Consider the following 21,134-nt stretch of genomic DNA (forward strand, 5'->3'; position numbering starts at 1 on the left):
ACCTCGGAGTTGATGGTCCCTTGCCCGATACAGATCAGGTACGTTCCGGTAACATGGCACCATAAAGTTACCAGCCCCACCAACTCGGGAACGATATGCATATATATTTTCTCTACATCCAATTGCATCGTTGCCCCACTTCTCAAAGAACGGTAACCAGATCTTGAACATGGTTAAGAAATTTTTTTATTTTTCCCATGTAAGCTAAGCTTGACGTTTTGTTATTTTAAAGTATGTATATATTTTCTGTTTTATTATTATTATTTTATTTTACATAATTTCGTCCGAGATGCGTCCTTGATGATCAATTTAAATGTGTAAGGATTCCTTAGGCATTTTGCAAAGATCCAAGGAATGCTTAAACAACTTGCAGGCTTAAATTTATGGTTGAAGCACGAATTTCGAAAGAAATTCTGAAAATAAAATAATTATGGAAAACACAATAAGAATAGACTTACCATGATTCAATTACAAGAGGTTTCGGATGCAGCATTTTTGAAAATTTGACACTCCGCACTAGTGGTCGTTTTTCAGAAGGAAGGGAAAAACGGGAAAAATGTAACCCCTTTATTAAAAAGGTATTTAATATACAAAAACATTTGCATAAAATTTCGTAAAATTATATTAAAATAACAAATTAATTCTGATATATCAATGAAATAAAGGCATCATAATTAATATCGTTCCTTTATTTTATTTCAACTTAAATGTATAGTTTTCGTGTAAAATAAGACCGTTCTACAAAAGAAAGAAAGAATTGCCAGAACAAATTTACTTGCATCGCAAGACTCAGAAATCAGAAATGAAAAGATTGGTTAAAGTTCCAGCCACTTCATTTAAAATGGGACAAATAATAGACAGTCTTTGCACGATATAAATACGCAGTAGTAGCCGGTATTTTTCCATTATTCGTGCAGAAATATTTATAAATTTCAAGGGTAAGGGGAAGGGCAAAAGTCGTTTTCATAAGTAATACAGGCAAAAAGTACCACTACTTAGATAAGTCTTTCGTAAAAATTAGTTTAAAATTTTGTGTTTGAAAACAATTATGAAGGTTATAGACTTCGGGTTCGGATCAATCAAACTGTAGCGAAAAATTCAGGCAGGCTGCCTACACGACGAACAAGTGGACAAATACCGCCATATATTACCCTCTGACAGAAATTCACTGCCCACAATAGTGATAAAGAAAGATTCAGAGAGAAAAGAAAAAATTCAGTGAGAAGATGCTGTTCGAGGCAGCCCCTCTCCCATAGTGATTGCACAGAAAGCAAAGTCCTCTATGCTTAACAAAGCTAAGGAGACAAAGTGATTCATACATACAAACACTGATCATATGTGTGGTAGAACACATATTTATCGAATAGGATGCCATTGCGAAAAGAATATACCATCCTCATTGAGACACACACTTCTTGAAGGCAAATACTTGATTACTCGGGGCGGTCGTCTTAGATGAAAAAGACTACAAGTAGCCAGCAGACCTCCTGATTCCGTACTGACAGTAACCCTTTCAAACAGGATCAGCTGTAATCCATCATCAATTGAGGAAGACCAGAATTCAGGAACTTCATATTTCCGCGTTCCGTTTTACTAGGGTTAACAGAAGTACCTCTTCGTAATGCCACGCAAGGTACCCAGAAACTTACCTCTAAAAATTACTGCCAAGACATCAGGGAATGCCAAACCTTGGCAGCTTCTACATTTAAAGTTCTGTAGCATTTCGCTTAAGTCCTTTGTTCAGAGTAGATCAAAAGTATCTTTCTTAAGAGTCAAAACATAATCCAATTCCGGGTAGTACTATGAAAATAAGGCCATAAGCCGCAGAGTATAATCTCAAAATTCATTATATGCAATGCAGAAATAGCCGCTGCACATATAGACGGTATCTGCGAAAGAAATACACGGCTAAATTTAACACAGTTATAAAAAAAGCTTTTAAATTGTTACTTACAAGAGTTTTGCGCACATTTACTATTTTTTTAAACGAATGTTAACAAAAGAAAGTAACAAAAACCAAAAAGTGTACGCAATCAACAATTTTTCTCTGAAAACTAAAATTTTCAATGCTATTTCAAAATTATCTATAATATTCTCAAAGGATTTTGAAAAGAAGTAATACTTGATATTTATAGGAGCAATGTTGGAGTTTGGATTGTTAAGAGTACAGGGTGACATAGCGCTACGTGGGTAACCTTGTATAATTAAACCATGAGACTTACAAGAGAAAAATAAGGAGACAATTTGCAAACTTGGTATCGATTTCCCTGTAGGGTATTGTAATAAATTTTGTATGCATTTATTCATAACAGAAAAGAAGAATAAGCACGAAATGCTCAAAAATGAATAAACACAATAAAATTTGAAATCAGCAAAAAAATTTACCACTCCAAAGACTTTGCTTTCTCATTGAATTTAATTACATATGATACGTGGGTACGTACATATGAAGGTACGTTGATAGTTAATTATTCCGGTCTACGTTTAATGATAATGACAATAATTACGAAATAATTAAGGCTTGAGTTCAAAGTTGGCAAATGCAGTATTTAGCAAAAAAAAAACAAAAAACAACAGCTTATTTGGAATAACAAAGAAGTTATGAATGAATAATTTCGTTGTTCTAATATAAATAAAATAACCTGAAGCTTCTGTGTAAGTAAAGAGGAAATGTTGAAACATCACATCTCACATTGTTTTAAGACAACTTAAACATATCACTCAAATCTAAAAAGTTGCGATCAAATATACAATGAGCGAATTCAAGCACAAGTCATTTCTTAGAAAATGTTTACAAAGACGATATTACCAATGAACATACATTATAATCTAATTAATTTTTTGCTTTTTTATATTTCAGATACGAAACTTATGTAGATCTCTTGTATTCATGATAATCGATTAGGTGAGTCCACAAAATGTATTCACTATTAAATAAAAATCCAGACCTGCTTAAGTTAAGGTTGAACTGGCCGGTCAACAAAGACTTCACATAGACTGAATGTATCCAAATGTTACCAGAATTAGTTTGATAACCAAACGTAAGAAGCCTCGACCTGGCGAGCGCAGCACACGAACACCAAACGTGCTCAACCGTTTCTTCCTGCAGCTCGCACTTTCTACATCTGATGTTACTGGCGAGGCTTAACTTACGAGTATGTGACGCCAGAAGCAGTGAGCTCTGTGAAGTTGGCACCTACTTGGTCGAATAATTAAAAAAAAACATATCTCATTCGTTCGTCCACCGTTTGTCCAGGAAAAATTTTCGTTTGTCCACCTTTTGTTAAAAAGTTATTTCAAAAAAAAAAAAATCGTGTGTGAAGTTGGCACGTCCATTTGCGAGTATTTAAAAAAACTAAATGCCATTCGTTTGTCCATCGTTTGTCCACGCTTGTCCAGGAAAAATTTTCATTTGTCCACCTTTTGTTAAAAAGTTATTTCAAAAAAAAAAATCCCGTGTGAAGTTGGCACCTCCATTCACGAGTAATTAAAAAAACCAAATGCCATTCGTTTGTCCATCGTTTGTCCACGTTTGTCCAGGAAAAATTTTCGTTTGTCCACCTTTTGTTAAAAAGTTATAACAAAAACATTTTTTTCGAAAAAACCCAAAAAAATGTTTGTTTCGCTTTATTGTGCTAAATCGTTTGTCCGTCGTTTGCCCATTGTTTGTCCATGTTTGTCCAGGAAACATTTTCGTTTGTCCACCTTTTGTTAAAAAGTTATTTCAAAAAAACAAGAATCGTGTGTGAAGTTGGCACCTCCATTTACAAGTAATTAAAAAACCAAATGCCATTCGTTTGTCCATCGTTTGTCCACGATTGTCCGGAAAAATTTTCGTTTGTCCACCTTTTGTTAAAAAGTTATTTCAAAAAAAAAAAAATCGTGTGTGAAGTTAATTAAAAAAACCAAATGCCATTCGTTTGTCCATCGTTTGTCCACGATTGTCCAGGAAAATTTTTCGTTTGTCCACCTTTTGTTAAAATGTTATTTCAAACAAAAAAAATCGTGTGTGAAGTTGGCACCTCCATTTACGAGTAATTAAAAAAACCAAATGCCATTCGTTTGTCCATCGTTTGTCCACGTTTGTCCAGGAAAAATTTTCGTTTGTCCACCTTTTGTTAAAAAATTATAACAAAAACATTTTTTTTTCGAAAAAAACCCAAACAATTTTTTGTTTCGCTTTATTGTTCTAAATCGTATGTCCGTCGTTTGCCCATCGTTTGTCCAGGAGAAATTTTCGTTTGTCCACCTTTTGTTAAAAAGTTATTTCAAGAAAACAAAAATCGTGTGTGAAGTTGGCACCTCCATTTACGAGTAATTAAAAAAACCAAATGCCATTCGTTTGTCCATCGTTTGTCCACGTTTGTCCAGGAAAAATTTTCGTTTGTCCACCTTTTGTTAAAAAGTTATTTCAAGAAAACAAAAATCGTGTGTGAAGTTGGCACCTCCATTTACGAGTAATTAAAAAAACCAAATGCCATTCGTTTGTCCATCGTTTGTCCACGTTTGTCCAGGAAAAATTTTCGTTTGTCCACCTTTTGTTAAAAAGTTATAACAAAAACATTTTTTTTCGAAAAATCCCAAACAATTTTTTGTTTCGCTTTATTGTGCTAAATCGTATGTCCGTCGTTTGCCCATCGTTTGTCCATGTTTGTCCAGGAGAAATTTTCGTTTGTCCACCTTTTGTTAAAAAGTTATTTCAAAAAAACAAAACTCGTCTGTGAAGTTGGCACCTCCATTTACGAGAAATTAAAAAAACCAAATGCCATTCGTTTGTCCACCTTTTGTTAAAAAGTTATAACAAAAACATTTTTTTTCGAAAAAACCCAAAAAAATTTTTGTTTCGCTTTATTGTGCTAAATCGTATGCCCGTCGTTTGCCCATCGTTTGCCAATCGTTTCTCCATGTTTGTCCAGGCGAAATTTTCGTTTGTCCACCTTTTGTTAAAAAGTTATTTCAAAAAAAAAAAATTGTGTGTGAAGTTGGCACCTCCATTTACGAGAAATTAAAAAAACCAAATGCCATTCGTTTGTCCACGTTTGTCCAGGAAAAATTTTCGTTTGTCCACCTTTTGTTAAAAAGTTATAACAAAAACATTTTTTTTCGAAAAAACCCAAAAAAATTTTTGTTTCGCTTTATTGTGCTAAATCGTATGTCCGTCGTTTGCCCATCGTTTGTCCATGTTTGTCCAGGAGAAATTTTCGTTTGTCCACCTTTTGTTAAAAAGTTATTTCAAAAAAAACAAAACTCGTGTGTGAAGTTGGCACCTCCATTTACGAGAAATTAAAAAACCAAATGCCGTTCGTTTGTCCACGTTTGTCCAGGAAAAATTTTCGTTTGTCCACCTTTTGTTAAAAAGTTATAACAAAAACATTTTTTTCGAAAAAACCCAAACAAATTTTTGTTTCGCTTTATTGTGCTAAATCGTATGCCCGTCGTTTGCCCATCGTTTGCCAATCGTTTGTCCATGTTTGTCCAGGCGAAATTATCGTTTGTCCACCTTTTGTTAAAAAGTTATTTCAAAAAAACAAAAATCGTGTGTGAAGTTGGCACCTCCATTTACGAGCAATTAAAAAACCAAATGCCATTCGTTTGTCCACTTTTGTCCAGGAAAAATTTTCGTTTGTCCACCTTCTGTTAAAAAGTTATAACAAAGAAATTTTTTTTTTGAAAAAACCCAAAAAAATTTTTGTTTCGCTTTATTGTGCTAAATCGTATGTCCTTCGTTTGCTCATCGTTTGTCAATGTTTGTCCAGGAGAAATTTTCGTTTGTCCACCTTTTGTTAAAAAGTTATTTCAAAAAAAACAAAACTCGTGTGTGAAGGTGGCACCTCCATTTACGAGAAATTAAAAAAACCAAATGCCATTCGTTTGTCCATGTTTTGTCCACGTTTGTCCAGGAAAAATTTTCGTTTGTCCACCTTTTGTTAAAAAGTTATAACAAAAACATTTTTTTTCGAAAAAACCCAAAAAAATTTTTGTTTCGCTTTATTGTGCTAAATCGTTTGCCAATCGTTTGTCCATGTTTGTCCAGGCGAAATTTTCGTTTGTCCACCTTTTGTTAAAAAGTTATTTCAAAAAAACAAAAATCGTGTGTGAAGTTGGCACCTCCATTTACGAGAAATTAAAAAAACCAAATGCCATTCGTTTGTCCACCTTTTGTTAAAAAGTTATAACAAAAACATTTTTTTTCGAAAAAACGCAAAAAAATTTTTGTTTCGCTTTATTGTGCTAAATCGTATGTCCGTCGTTTGCTCATCGTTTGTCCATGTTTGTCCAGGAGAAATTTTTGTTTGTCCACCTTTTGTTAAAAAGTTATTTCAAAAAAAACAAAACTCGTGTGAGAAGTTGGCACCTCCATTTACGAGAAATTAATAAAACCAAATGCCATTCGTTTGTCCATGTTTTGTCCACGTTTGTCCAGGAAAAATTTTCGTTTGTCCACCTTTTGTTAAAAAGTTATAACAAAAACATTTTTTTTGGAAAAAACCCAAAAAAATTTTTGTTTCGCTTTATTGTGCTAAATCGTATGCCCGTCGTTTGCCCATCGTTTGCCAATCGTTTGTCCATGTTTGTCTAGGCGAAATTTTCGTTTGCCCACCTTTTGTTAAAAAGTTATTTCAAAAAAAACAAAACTCGTGTGTGAAGTTGGCACCTCCATTTACGAGTAATTAAAAAAACCAAATGCTATTCGTTTGTCCATCGTTTGTCCACTATTGTCCAGGAAAAATTTTCGTTTTTCCACCTCGTGTTAAAAAGTTATAACAAAAATATTTTTTTTTTCGAAAAACCCCAAAAGTTTTTTTCGCTTTTTGTGTCCGTCGTTTGCCCATCGTTTGTCAATATATTTGTCTACGAAAGATTTCCTATTGTCCACCTTTTGTTAAAAAATTATAACAAAATCATTTTTTTCGAAAAAATCTAAACAATTGCTGCTCATGAAATTATGTGTAAATTTATTTGCGGCATTTAGTCTTTTTTTATGTGGAAATATATGACAAACATTTGCCAACATAACGTGTTATAAAATTCGGCTCGCTCTTCTAACTATCGAAGATCATTTTTCCCGGAAACTTCAAATTGCGTCGTGCTGGTTTTTTGTACTAACTCTGCATGTGTTAAAACAAGTAAGGAAGGCTAAGTTCGGACGGACCCGAACATTATATGCCAGCTTTGATCTACATGTTACACAGGATTTATTAATTTGCCACCTATGGCGTTAGAAGTATTATGGAAAAAATTGAAAATGCGTACGATTTTTGTTTGTCTAAGAACAAGTTTTGCTTATTAACCTATTGTTTACAATCTGTAAACTAATAATAATAAACCAAAATTTCATTCGTTTGTAACAAAAACATTTTTTTTCGAAAAAACCCAAAAAAAATTTTGTTTCGCTTTATCGTGCTAAATCGTATGTCCGTCGTTTGCCCATCGTTTGTCCATATTTGTTCAGGAGAAATATTCGTTTGTCCACCTTTTGTTAAAAAGTTATTTCAAAAAAACAAAAATCGTGTGTGAAGTTGGCACAATAAAGCGAAACAAAAATTTTTTTGGGTTTTTTCGAAAAAAAATGTTTTTGTTATAACTTTTTAACAAAAAGGTGGACAAACGAAAATTTTTCCTGGACAAACGTGGACAAACGATGGACAAACGAATGGCATTTGGTTTTTTTTAATTTCTCGTATATGGAGGTGCCAACTTCACACACGATTTTTGTTTTTTTGAAATAACTTTTTAACAAAAGTGGACCAATGAAAATTTCTCCTGAACAAACATGGACAAACGATGGGCAAACGACGGACATACGATTTAGCACAATAAAGCGAAACAAAAATTTTTTTGGGTTTTTTCGAAAAAAAATGTTTTTGTTATAGCTTTTTAACAAAAGGTGGACAAACGAAAAATTTTCCTGGACAAACGTGGACAAACGATGGACAAACGAATGGCATTTAGTTTTTTTAATTACTCGTAAATGGAGGTGCCAACTTCACACACGATTTTTGTTTTTTTGAAATAACTTTTTAACAAAAGGTAGACAAACGAAAAATTCTCCTTGACAAACATGGACAAACGATGGGCAAACGACGGACATACGATTTAGAGCAATAAAGCGAAACAAAAAATTTTTTGGGTTTTTTCGAAAAAAAATGTTTTTGTTATAACTTTTTAACAAAAGGTGGTCAAACGAAAATTTTTCCTGGACAAACGTGGACAAACGAATAGCATTTGGTATTTTTAATTACTCGTAAATGGAGGTGCCAACTTCACACACGATTTTTGTTTTTTTGAAATAACTTTTTAACAAAAGGTGGACAAATGAAAATTTCTCCTGGACAAACAGGCACAAACGATGGGCAAACGACGGACATACGATTTATCACAATAAAGCGAAACAAAAATTTTTTTGGGTTTTTTCAAAAAAAAAAAATGTTTTTGTTATAACTTTTCAGCAGAAGGTGGACAAACGAAAATTTTTCCTGGACAAACATGGACAAATGATGGGCAAACGACAGACATACGATTTAGAACAATAAAGCGAAACAAAAAATTTTTTGGGTTTTTTCGAAAAAAAATGTTTTTGTTATAACTTTTTAACAAAAGGTGGAAAAACGAAAAATTTTCCTGGACAAACGTGGACAAACGATGGACAAACGAATGGCATTTGGTTTTTTTAATTACTTGTAAATGGAGGTGCCAACTTCACACACGATTTTTGTTTTTTTGAAATAACTTTTTAACATTTTTCCTGGACAAACGTGGACAAACGAATAGCATTTGGTTTTTTTAATTACTCGTAAATGGAGGTGCCAACTTCACACATGATTTTTGTTTTTTTGAAATAACTTTTTAACAAAAGGTGGACAAATGAAAATTTCTCCTGGACAAACAGGCACAAACGATGGGCAAACGACGGACATACGATTTATCACAATAAAGCGAAACAAAATTTTTTTTGGGTTTTTTCAAAAAAAAAAAAATGTTTTTGTTATAACTTTTCAGCAGAAGGTGGACAAACGAAAATTTTTCCTGGACAAACGTGGACAAACGATGGACAAACGAATGGCATTTGGTTTTTTAATTGCTCGTAAATGGAGGTGCCAACTTCACACACGATTTTTGTTTTTTTGAAATAACTTTTTAACAAAAGGTGGACAAACGAAAATTTCTCCTGGACAAACATGGACAAACGATGGGCAAACGACAGACATACGATTTAGAACAATAAAGCGAAACAAAAAATGTTTTGGGTTTTTTCGAAAAAAAATGTTTTTGTTATAACTTTTTAACAAAAGGTGTACAAGCGAAAATTTTTCCTGGACAATCGTGGACAAACGATGGACAAACGAATGGCATTTGGTTTTTTTAATTACTTGTAAATGGAGGTGCCAACTTCACACACGATTTTTGTTTTTTTGAAATAACTTTTTAACAAAAGGTGGACAAACGAAAATGTTTCCTGGACAAACATGGACAAACGATGGGCAAACGACGGACAAACGATTTAGCACAATAAAGCGAAACAAAAATTTGTTTGGGTTTTTTCGAAAAAAAAATGTTTTTGTTATAACCTTCTAACAAAAGGTGGACAAACGAAAATTTTTCCTGGACAAACGTGGACAAACGATGGACAAACGAATGGCATTTGGTTTTTTTAATTACTCGTAAATGGAGGTGCCAACTTCACACGGGATTTTTTTTTTTGAAATAACTTTTTAACAAAAGGTGGACAAACGAAAATTTTTCCTGGACAAACGTGGACAAACGATGGACAAACGAATGGCATTTAGTTTTTTTTAAATACTCGCAAATGGAGGTGCCAACTCCACACACGATTTTTTTTTTTTTTTAAATAACTTTTTAACAAAAGGTGGACAAACGAAAATTTTTCCTGGACAAACATGGACAAACGGTGGACAAACGAATGAGATATGGTTTTTTTAATTATTCGACCAAGTAGGTGCCAACTTCACAGAGCTAAAGCAGTGTCCAATTAATATGCCCATCGTGAGCCTTAAGTCTTCTCTCTTCAGAGATATGACCATATGCAACTCCTGTATCCTTTTGATTTATCCCAAACGGATTGGGACGTGTACCGTCGATTCCAACTTTTCGGTACCTTCTAACCCTTTATTACCGGGAACCCAGTAGGGATGTATGGTCCGGCCGGTGCGAAGATTTTCCAATGCTTCTTTGCATTCCATGACACTTCTTGATGAAGTACTGTGTGAGGTTATTGCCTTAATCGCCGCCTGACTATCAATATATGTGTATATTGACTCGACTGCAGCTTAAGCACGATTCCTCCAGAATTTCTGCTGGTTTCTTCATGCCTATAATTTCCGCCTGAAAGAAGCTGCAGTAATCTGGCAGCGCGTAGGATCTACTTATTTTAGTTTATTGAAAACAATAACGGTTACATGTTGCCCTAGAAAAATCTATATCAGAACTATAGATTTTTCCACTTTCCCGTTATTTATGTACAAGATCGTAAAAATTTATTGTTTCCTTTTATGCTTGGTTTCGGGGTTTTAATATAATAAAGAATATTCAATGGGCAACCTACACGGTTACAAGTTTGGGACTAAGTTAAACGTATTCATCGGTTTAAGCATTTTTTGAATTTTTTCACCTAAATTACAGACACAAATAAAAACAGCAAAGTCAGACATTTACAAGTGGACTGATTCTGATGGACTTCGTCGGTGTTCGAAACAAGGTCAAATCCATATTCAGGTAAAAACATGAAAAGAACCATCTAGCTGTTACGATGAAGAAAGCCGCGCTGCAACCGAAAACACACTTTGTCTAAAGGCCTCAGAAATACGGAAATCTTAAGACAACTAGTCAGCAAGAACAGCGCTCGTTTTGACCTAAAACTTCTTCGAAATATGAAAGGTTTCAATCCCAGAATAGATTCCTGTAGACAACGGCGACTGATAACCCATGTCTAGAAAGTGCTTGCATTTTGGCGGGCAGCAATAAACACCCAGTCAAGATGCTGATCTTGAGGTTGAATTGGCCGTTCAGTAAAGACATCAAATAGACTGAATGTGTCTATGGTGTTACCAGAATTTGTTCGACAACCAAACGTAAATCTTCAATGTACCAGGACTTATGTTATCTTATGAATGACAAATACTAGAAGTTTTCTAGGACCTAGCATAGCTACTGTGCGACTTCAGACCTGATAATTTTTCCATTTCACAGTGCAACAAATTTAAAACAAAAATCCTGTAAAAGGAAACGACACATATTAATTCATCTTCTAGTTAAAGGGCACCATTTTTGAACACTTTTTTTGTCCGTTGTGCTACCACAAACTCTAGCGATGATACTGGCTTCCAGTTGTAATAATAACAAACCCAATGGATTACTAGCCTCCAAAGCCCTCTCAACCGACCCGAGGGACGCATCCGCATGACGCATGGATTTTGTTTTTGCCGAGTTGTTGATAAGCGGAGGTTTGTTACTGCTCAGCTACAGTACAAAGATCATCAGCTAGGTATTATACATAACAGTTAGAAATTATACATACATACTGGAAGACCCGGCAGACGTTGTCCTGCACTAAATTTGGCCTATCTGCATACATTTTAATAAGCTTTTTCCGTCTGACTCTGCCCTCCCCCCTCTTCACTTTTTCCTAATCCTTTTATTCACTCCTCCCTCCGTCATTTTCGCTTCATCTATCTCCATCTTCGTCTCATTCTATCTCTTTCTCAATCTCCTCCTCCTTCTCTCTTTTCTCTTCTCTCAATTTATTCTCATTCTTCTGCATCCCTTATTGCCTGTCCCAGAGGGTGGTATGTATTTTATTCCAGTCCCAGTCCCAGTCCCACTCCGAGTCTCAGTCCCAGTCCTAGTCCTAATCCCAGTCCCAGTCCGTCTGTGGATAATATATTATCGATCATCATTTGACATCCATATTGTATAAAACCATTCTAGGGGTGCCCGGGTCCACGTTTTGGCCTATATCTCAAGACCCTAGTCACCAATAGGTATGAAAACTACCCTGTACTAAAGCACTCATCAATAGCTTTCATTTGATATCCATATTGTATAAACCCATTCTAGGGGTGCCCGGGTCCACGTTTTGGCCTATATCTCAAGACCCTAGTCACCCAGACCTTAAGTCATGACACAAACACCGAAAAGGTTCATTTAATTCGAAATTAGTTCTACACTGTCACTAAAAAAGTCGTTTGTAATGTCTTTCGTTCGAGATGGGACGTTGAAGTTTACTTCGTTCAAAAGAAAAGGGTTTGAAAGCAACCCATTTAGTAGCTTAGCCATAAATGTTATGCCTAGCATTTTCCTACGACCTTCAACCGACTAGTATAAGGGAAAAGATTATACGTAGAGTCCCACTGAACATTCCTTAAAAAGAGAAGAGTAAAAATTGCTTTTGTATTGATTCTAATCTATCTGCATGAACTCGATAACGTGGATTCCAGACGATTGATCCGTATTGTAGTATCGGTCTAACATATGTGGTAAAAACGGCTTTAGTTACATAGGGGTAACTGAACCATCTTTTCACGAATGATATAACTCCTCTAGACAGTATGAAGATTGAAACTAAGTTTAGCATCCATCGTCACTCCCAAGTCAACAAAATAATTAACTGATATATATATTTTTTTATGTACAAATATCATTAATAAATAGCAAGAACAGAATTGGACCAAGATGGCTGCCCTATGGGACGCCGGAGGGAATGTCAATGACATTGGAAATAGTATTTTTATACTGAGTGTACTTTGCACACAGAGTATATTAACTTTGGTAACATAACGGTTAATCGTAACGGCATAAACGTATCGATATCAATATAGACTGCTATATAACCATGTCCGTCCGTCTATCTGGGGTCACGATAACTTGGGTAAATATTAAGATATCATATTGAAATTTGGTATATGGGTGGCACTCATATCCTATCGCTTTTTAAAATGAGCGAAATCAGCTGATAACCACGCCCCCTTTTTATATATATAACATTTTAGAAATCACAGAAAACCTGATTATTTAGTAATTAATACACCTAGAATGTTGAAATTGGATGTGTGGATCGATATTGATACTCTTGATTCAAATTTGAAAAAAATTTTAAAAATGGAATGGAAAATCAATTTTACAAATATAATTAATCATACATCAAAAATCGTTGAAACTATCATAACAAAGTTCGGCAGGTTGTCTTTACTATAAGGAATGCTTCGAAGAAAGTTAAGGAAATCGGTTAAGAACCACGCCCACTTTTATATAAAAGACTTTTAAAAGGATCGTGGATGAATAAAAAAAGGCTTCTCTCAAAAAAGGGCTTTATATCAATAGTATTTCTTTTGTCAAGTGGAATTTTATTAAGAAATAGGTTAGGTAGGTTGGGTTGAACTGGTATGTCCATGAGGACTTCACATAGACTGAATGAGTCCGAAAAGTTACCAGAAGTTTATTTAACGACCAAACTTAAAAACGCTATCAAAAACCAGGACCTATGTTATAAAATAACTCCGTGGTCTTGGCAAATGCTGGGAGTTATGCAACTTGCTGCTTCTGCTGCTGGATCTGACAGCTATATCACTCCTAATAGCTGGAGTCTTAGCCTGGCAAGCGCAAGGCATGAGCACAAAACGTGCTCGATCGTTTCCTCCTCCAACCCGCACTTCCTACATCTGTTATCACTAACCAAGCCTAATTTAAAGGCATGTGACGCCAGAAGGCAGTGTCCGTTAGCAGAAGGTGTACAATAATCAGAAATTCCCATAATTCATTACAATAGTTTATGAAGCACAAAATTGCTTTCTTTCTGGAGACATATGTATAAGTTTTGTTCGTAGACTGAACAAAAGTAAGTTACAAGCCCATATATGAGTCAACCAATGAAAGAGGGGTTACAGGTGTGACAAATTTTAGGCACCAACAAAATATCTTACTCGAAGTTCTGAAAAAAATGATTTCATTTTTGTTTTTTGTTTTTTTAAGAAGTACACATAATTATTTGACATTTGAAAGCTTTTGAGTTGCAAGTGCACGCTTGCTTATTAGAAAAAATTTTGTAGTTTTTTTAGTAACTTACGCTACACAATTTACAAAAACTCCATTTTCCAATATTTTTTTTTTCTAAAAAAAAAACTTAAAAAAGACCAAATATATAGATCTGGGTTGAACTATCCAACTATATAAAGAAATCACATTATGTTTTGTTAATAAAACAGACGAATTAGCAAAACTGTGGGATTTCAACAAATGGAATAAGGAACTTTGTTATTTTCTACTTTAAATTTTACTTTAAATAGATACTCAGCAAGCTTTTATTTGTATTAGAAACATGAAAAATTGTATGTCAAGATTTTTTCACTTCAGATAAAATTGTTACTGAATTAACTTCACAATAGGTTATAGACCCAGCAGTTTGCTTCCACTGCGCCGAACAATTATTGAATACATACATACATGCGTGTGATTCGAGATGAGCTACACCGCAGATTCAGGCTCTTACGATGAATAATGCCTGGAAGTACGTGAATTGTACGTGTGCAAAACCAGAATCTCCTCCTAAAAAAGTTGCCGAATGGAAATCCGAGGATGCAAAGGCAAAAGCGGATTTTATATTTTCGATTTCAGGTACCGAATTGAAGCAGAGCAGAAATTTCATCACTTCAAAGGATATATGGAACAAGCTTCACAGGTGCGTCTTCACATATGTGGGGTACTTGGGCCGTCGGATACAAATATTTTACATTTGACCAATAACGAGTCCACGAAGATTCATGGAATTGGTACCGTGAAACTCGTCACGTCCGAAGGCATCACAGCAAAATTTAAAGATACGCTAATGTAACATTTACTGCCAAAGCGGCCACAGTCGTACGTCCGGAAACAGGTAAAAAAGTAATGGTGGCTACTAGATTTTAAGATTTGCACTATGTTTAGAAGAAACTTGAAAAATGTAGCCTAGCACACCTGGTCATCTGAACGAGAAGGATCTAAAAGATTCTTTACGCAAAGCTGGCGCTGGAAAAAAATTTCAACGAATAAATACCCGAAATCGACGGATCTATTGAAGTTAGTTCACACTGATCTCTGTGGACCAATGCGTACAAATTCCCTGAGGGGATCTCGATATTTTGTCACATTCGTTGATAAAAGATGGTGCGATACATACTTTATCAGAAAGAAAAGTGAAGTCATGACAAAATTTGAAAAATACAAACGCATGGTCGAAGAAAGGACTTACTTAATTGGCGCTGAACCGTTTAAACAGTTATGGCCGTCCAACAAGGAGCGCCAGTCGCTTCTTCACTCTGCCAACTGGCGCGAATTGGTCACATCAAGGGCGTTTTGCACCTGGTCCTTCCAGCGGAGTGGGGGCCGCCCTCTTCCTCTGCTTCCATAGGCGGCCGGAGCGTCATCTTTCATTGGCATAGCAGCTGCGTTTTAATTCGCTGGACTATGTTGATGCCTGATGTTATCATGATCCATGCTTCTGCACCCCTCATGGGTACGATAAGTGACTTTATTAAACACGCAATAGAACGACGTTGCAGAGGGAAATAGAACACTAAGAGAGATGATGATTCAATCTGGGCTACCTGCAATTTGCAGATGCCCATCTCGTATTCTGGGTGGTGAAACCCTATTTAATTTAAAGAATTCGGACTAGTAAAACTTCAACCACAGTCCAGAATGTAGTATTTATGTTGACCTTTGCAACAACAAAACATGTACAAGAAGTATCAGTGTTGAAGAAGACAGCAAAAAACCAAAAGAAAAGTTAATTGATGAACGAAATGAACGATATACATAATTCACCTTCAGAATTGGAAAATGATGAGCATTACGCTACTCCCATAACTTCTGTACGAGGACCAAGCAGGCCTAAGAGAGTTGTCACTGGTAGACGAGGAATACCCCGAAAACTCTTCAATATGGTAAGTCAACCGAACAGAGATTGATGAAGATTACGGAATACAGCTGGATAAGCTGTTGAGTGTGATCAACTGTCAACAGCTGAAGCGCTATCTGACCCAGAAGCAGATGACGATGCCTTGGATCTGCTACGATATGTAGAAAATTTTAATGTCGAAACTAAAAATACCGAAAAAAAATGTGGAAATAAATATTTCGAATACCAAAAAGCCCGAAAAATAAAATGTTGAAAAATAAAATGTCGACAAAAGAAATCTCGAAAAAAATGTCGAAATAATTCAATGAATTATGTGTAAATTCGCGCGAATTTTACACATCATTCATTGAATTATTTCGACAAATTGATTTTTCATATAAAACATTAAATATGTAATTATTGCAAAAATCATAAAAATTCGGGGTACTTTAGTGGTTCAGCACCACCAAACCTATGTAACGTCCCACAACTATTTATGTTCAGAGTTCAAATTTGTTAAGAAAGAAAGATATTTATGTATATAAAATGTATACAATATATTCAATTGTATTCAACTCAAAATATTTATACAACTAAAAGCTAACATTTGGAAATTCATGAGGTAAAATACTTACATATTTAAATAGAAAATGAAAAGGAAAAACAATTATGATAATGTAGTGTAATATGCAAAATTTTTTAAAAAATGGAGTTTGGAATACTCTTCTTTTTTATTTAAAATTTTATTTGTTATTTCCTTTTTTCTTTGATACGCTTTTTATTTTGCGATCTAATTAAATTTATTTTGTTTTTAACAACAATATATTCTTCTTTTAGGTGATGTATAAGTTTGTATACTCCAAAATGGTCCTTGTCGATTATCACTTGGATTCTTCTGTGCCAAGCTTCTACAGAGTTTTGCGTTGTTGGTATGTTTATATCCATTTGTTCATGTATTGACCAAAACGATGGTGGTTAAACTGAGAGATGATTTTTACTGGTATCACGCCTTTTTTTGGACTTATATGCTGTGGCTATGTAGTTCTTTTCCATCCAGTTTAATATACCTGCAGTTTGATTGCTCATCGATTTCTTAATTTCCTCGATGTATTGTGGTATTTCCTCTGCTTTCAAGAAAGCTAAGCATTTTAGCATTATCACCTGCAAAGAAAAGTGTTCAGCTTTTCCGTAAATCGAGGAAAGTTTTTCGCTTTGAACTTTCCGCCACAAAATCTGTCCAAAATGGAAAAAACCTCATTTATTAATAGAAATAATCAGAAATAATATAATCGGGGTTTAGGTGTATATTTTCTCGCAAGCTAGCTTGAGGATTTCGTAAAAAACTTCCTCGTAACATTGTTTTGTTTTTTTTGCTACTCATTAGGCAGTAAACGACAGGAACCACATTTCCGTTTAAATGGGCAAGTATAGTAAATATTTGTCTCAAAATTGTTGGTACAACTTTGAAAGTCCCATCCACAAGCCATACCCTCGAATCCCCCAGAACCTTTAAGTTTTCTATTGTGCTAAAAACTAAAATTCGCTCATTACCAAACTCTTCATCCGAGAGTAAAAACTTTTCTCTTCCACGAGCTGAAGGTCTTCTGGAACGTTGATTTCATCCAAAGTTGAAGGTTCCGTCAGTATGCTTGTTCTTAATCTTTTGATTTTTTGCAAGATGCCCTGGGAATTCGGTAGGTATATCCCGCATTCTCTTTTATATCCAACTATAGATGCGTTTATTATTTGTGATGGTTTGCTCTTGCTAGTTTTGGTTTGTTGCTTTAAATTAGCATTTGCTTTGTAAATTTCAGCTTCATATGCCAATGGATCGTGGACGTGTACTGAGGCAGGCTTTTTTACTATATGCACGTTTCCAGCTAACACCGTCGTAACGCGAGCGTTACATTTAAATTCATTTTTCTTCTCGCACTTCCAGTAAAACACATCTTTATACGACTTTTCTAAATGATATACATATACGGTCAGAACAAGCTTACTCTTGCCCTTATTAGATGTAACAATTTCGGCACTTATTCTTTTGGACGTTGCAACGAACAAAAATCGACTAAATTGTTTAAATAAAGATTTCAACTAAAACAATCAAAAACAAGTAAGGAAGACTAAGTTCGGATGTAACCGAACATTACATACTCAGTTGAGAGCTGTGGGGACAAAGTAAGGGAAAATCACCATGTTGTAAGAAGAACCTAGGGTAACCCTGGAATGTGTTTGTATGACATGTGTATCAAATGGAAGGTATTAAAGAGTATTTTAAGAGGAAGAGGGGGACATAGTTCTATAGATGGACGCCATAAAGGTGGACCAGGCCTGACTCTAGAATTTGTATATACGATATAGGCATCAAATGAAATGTGTTAATGATAATTTTAAAAGGGAGTGGGCTCAAGTTCTATAGGTGGACGCCTTTTCGAGATATCGTCATAAAGGTGGACCAGGGGTGACTCTAGAATGCGTTTGTACAATATGGGTATCAAACGAAAGGTGTTAATAAGTGTTTTAAAAGGGAGTGGGCCTTAGTTCTATGGGTGGACGCCTTTTCGGGATATCGCCATAAACGTGGACCAGGAGTGACTCTAGAATGTGTTTGTACGATATGGGTATCAAATTAAAGGTATTAATGAGGGTTTTAAAAGGGAGTGGCCCTTAGTTGTATATGTGAAGGCGTTTTCGAGATATCGACCAAAATGTGGACTAGGGTGATCCAGAACATCATCTGTCGGGTACCGCTAATTTATTTATATATGTAATACCACGAACAGTATTCCTTCCAAGATTCCAAGGGCTTTTGATTTCGCCCTGCAAAACTGTTTCATTTTCTTCTACTTAATATGGTAGGTGTCACACCCATTTTACCAAGTTTTTTTCTAAAGTTATATTTTGCGTCAATAGACCAATACAATTACCATGTTTCATCCCTTTTTTCGTATTTGGTATATAATTATGGCATTTTTTTCATTTTTCGTAATTTTCGATATCGAAAAGTGGGCGTGGTCATAGTCGGATTTCGGCCATTTTTTACACCAATACAAAGTGAGTTCAGATAAGTACGTGAACTGAGTTTAGTAAAGATATATCGATTTTTGCTCAAGTTATCGTGTTAACGGCCGAGCGGAAGTACAGAAGGTGGGCGTGGCTTCAACCGATTTCGCCCTTTTTCACAGAAATAAGTTATCGTCCTAGAATCTAAGCCTCTACCAAATTTCACAAGGATTGGTAAATTTTTGTCCGACTTATGGCATTAAAGGTATCCTAGACAAATTAAATGAAAAAGGGCGGAGCCACGCCCATTTTGAAATTTTCTTTTATTTTTGTATTTTGTTGCAACATATCATTACTGGAGTTGAATATTGACATAATTTACTTATATACTGTAAAGATATTAACTTTTCTTTTAAAATTTGAATTAAAAAAAAAATTTTTTAAAAAGTGGGCGTGGTCGTTCTCCGATTTTGCTAATTTTTATTAAGCATAAGTATAGTAATAAGAGTAACATTCCTGCCAAATTTCATCATGATATCTTCAACGACTGCCAAATTACAGCTTGCAAAACTTTTAAATTACCTTCTTTTAAAAGTGGGCGGTGCCACGCCCATTGTCCAAAATTTTACTAGTTTTCTATTCTGCGTCATAAGTTCAACTCACCTACCAAGTTTCATCGCTTAATCCATATTTGGTAATGAATTATCGCACTTTTTCGATTCTTCGAAATTTTCGATATCGAAAAAGTGGGCGTGGTTATTGTCCGATATCGTTCATTTTAAATAGCGATCTGAGATGAGTGCCCAGGAACCTACACACCAAATTTCATCAAGATACCTCAAAATTTACTTAAGTTATCGTGTTAACGGACAGACGGACGGACGGACGGACATGGCTCAATCGAATTATTTTTCGATACAGATGATTTTGATATATGGAAGTCTATATCTATCTCGATTCCTTTATACCTGTACAACCAACCGTTATCCAATCAAAGCTAATATACTCTGTGAGCTCTGCTCAACTGAGTATAAACAAGTAAGGAAGGCTAAGTTCGGGTGTAACCGAACATTACATACTCAGTTGAGAGCTATGGAGACAAAATAAGGAAAATCACCATGTAGGAAAATGAACCTAGGGTAACCCTGGAATGTGGTTGTATGACATGTGTATCAAATGGAAGGTATTAAAGAGTATTTTAAGAGAGAGTAGGCCATAGTTCTATGGATGGACGCCATTTAGGGATATCGCCATAAAGGTGGACCAGGGCTGACTCTAGAATTTGTTTGTACGATATGGGTATCAAATGAAAGGTGTTACTGAGCATTTTAAGAGGGAGCGGGCCTTAGGTCTATCGGTGGACGCCTTTTCGAGATATCGCCATTAAGGTGGGTCAGGGGTGACTCTAGAATGTGTTTGTACGATATGGGAATCAAATGAAAGGTGTTACTGAGCATTTTAAGAGGGAGTGGGCATTAGGTCTATAGGTGGACGCCTTTTCGAAATATCGCCATTAAGGTGGGCCAGGGGTGACTCTAGAATGTGTTTTTACGATATGGGAATCAAATGAAAGGTGTTACTGAGCATTTGAGTATTTTCAAAGGGAGTGATCCTTAGTTCCATAGGTGGACGCCGTTTCGAGATATCGCAATAAAGGTGGACCAGGGGTGACTCCAGAATGTGTTTGTACGATATGGGAATCAAATGAAAGGTGTTACTGAGCATTTTAAGAGGGAGTGGGCATTATGTCTATAGGTGGACGCCTTTTCGAGATGTCGCCATTAGGGTGGGCCAGGGGTGACTCTAGAATGTTTGTACGATATGGGTATCAAACGAAAGGTGTTACTGAGCATTTTAAAAGGGAGTGAGCATTAGGTCTACAGGTGGACGCCTTTTCGAAATGTCGCCATTAGGGTGGGCCAGGGGTGACTCTAGAATGTGTTTTTACGATATGGGTATCAAATGAAAGGTGGTAATGAGTATTTTAAAAGGAAGTAATCCTTAGCCACCGTGGTGTGATGGGTAGCGTGCTCCGCCTATCATACCGTATGCCCTGGGTTCAACTCCCAGACAAAGCAACATCAAAATTTTAGAAATAAGATTTTTCAATTAGAAGAAAATTTTTCTAAGCGGGGTCGCCCCTCGGCAGTGTTTGGCAAGCACTCCGGGTGTATTTCTGCCATGAAAAGCTCTCAGTGAAAACTCATCTGCTTTGCAGATGCCGTTCGGAGTCGGCATAAAA

The 21,134-nt window shown here is 35.5% G+C and overlaps 1 protein-coding gene across 6 annotated transcripts in view; it reads left to right on the forward strand.

Annotated features, from left to right (window-relative positions):
* Positions 1 to 21,134, forward strand: part of conu (Rho GTPase-activating protein conundrum) — a 203,495-nt gene that overhangs the window by 152,183 nt on the left and 30,178 nt on the right. For 4 of the 6 annotated variants that reach the window (XM_067773543.1, XM_067773548.1, XM_067773547.1 and 1 more), the window contains one exon: positions 2,861 to 2,905. The exons of the other annotated variants lie outside the window; for them this stretch is intronic. The gene's annotated coding sequence lies outside the window, so the exon portion shown is untranslated. The remainder of the gene's footprint in view (positions 1 to 2,860; positions 2,906 to 21,134) is intronic. 6 annotated transcript variants of the gene reach the window in all.

Source organism: Eurosta solidaginis, chromosome 3 (assembly GCF_040869045.1).
Source record: "Eurosta solidaginis isolate ZX-2024a chromosome 3, ASM4086904v1, whole genome shotgun sequence".
Classification (NCBI taxonomy): Eukaryota; Metazoa; Arthropoda; class Insecta; order Diptera; family Tephritidae; genus Eurosta; species Eurosta solidaginis.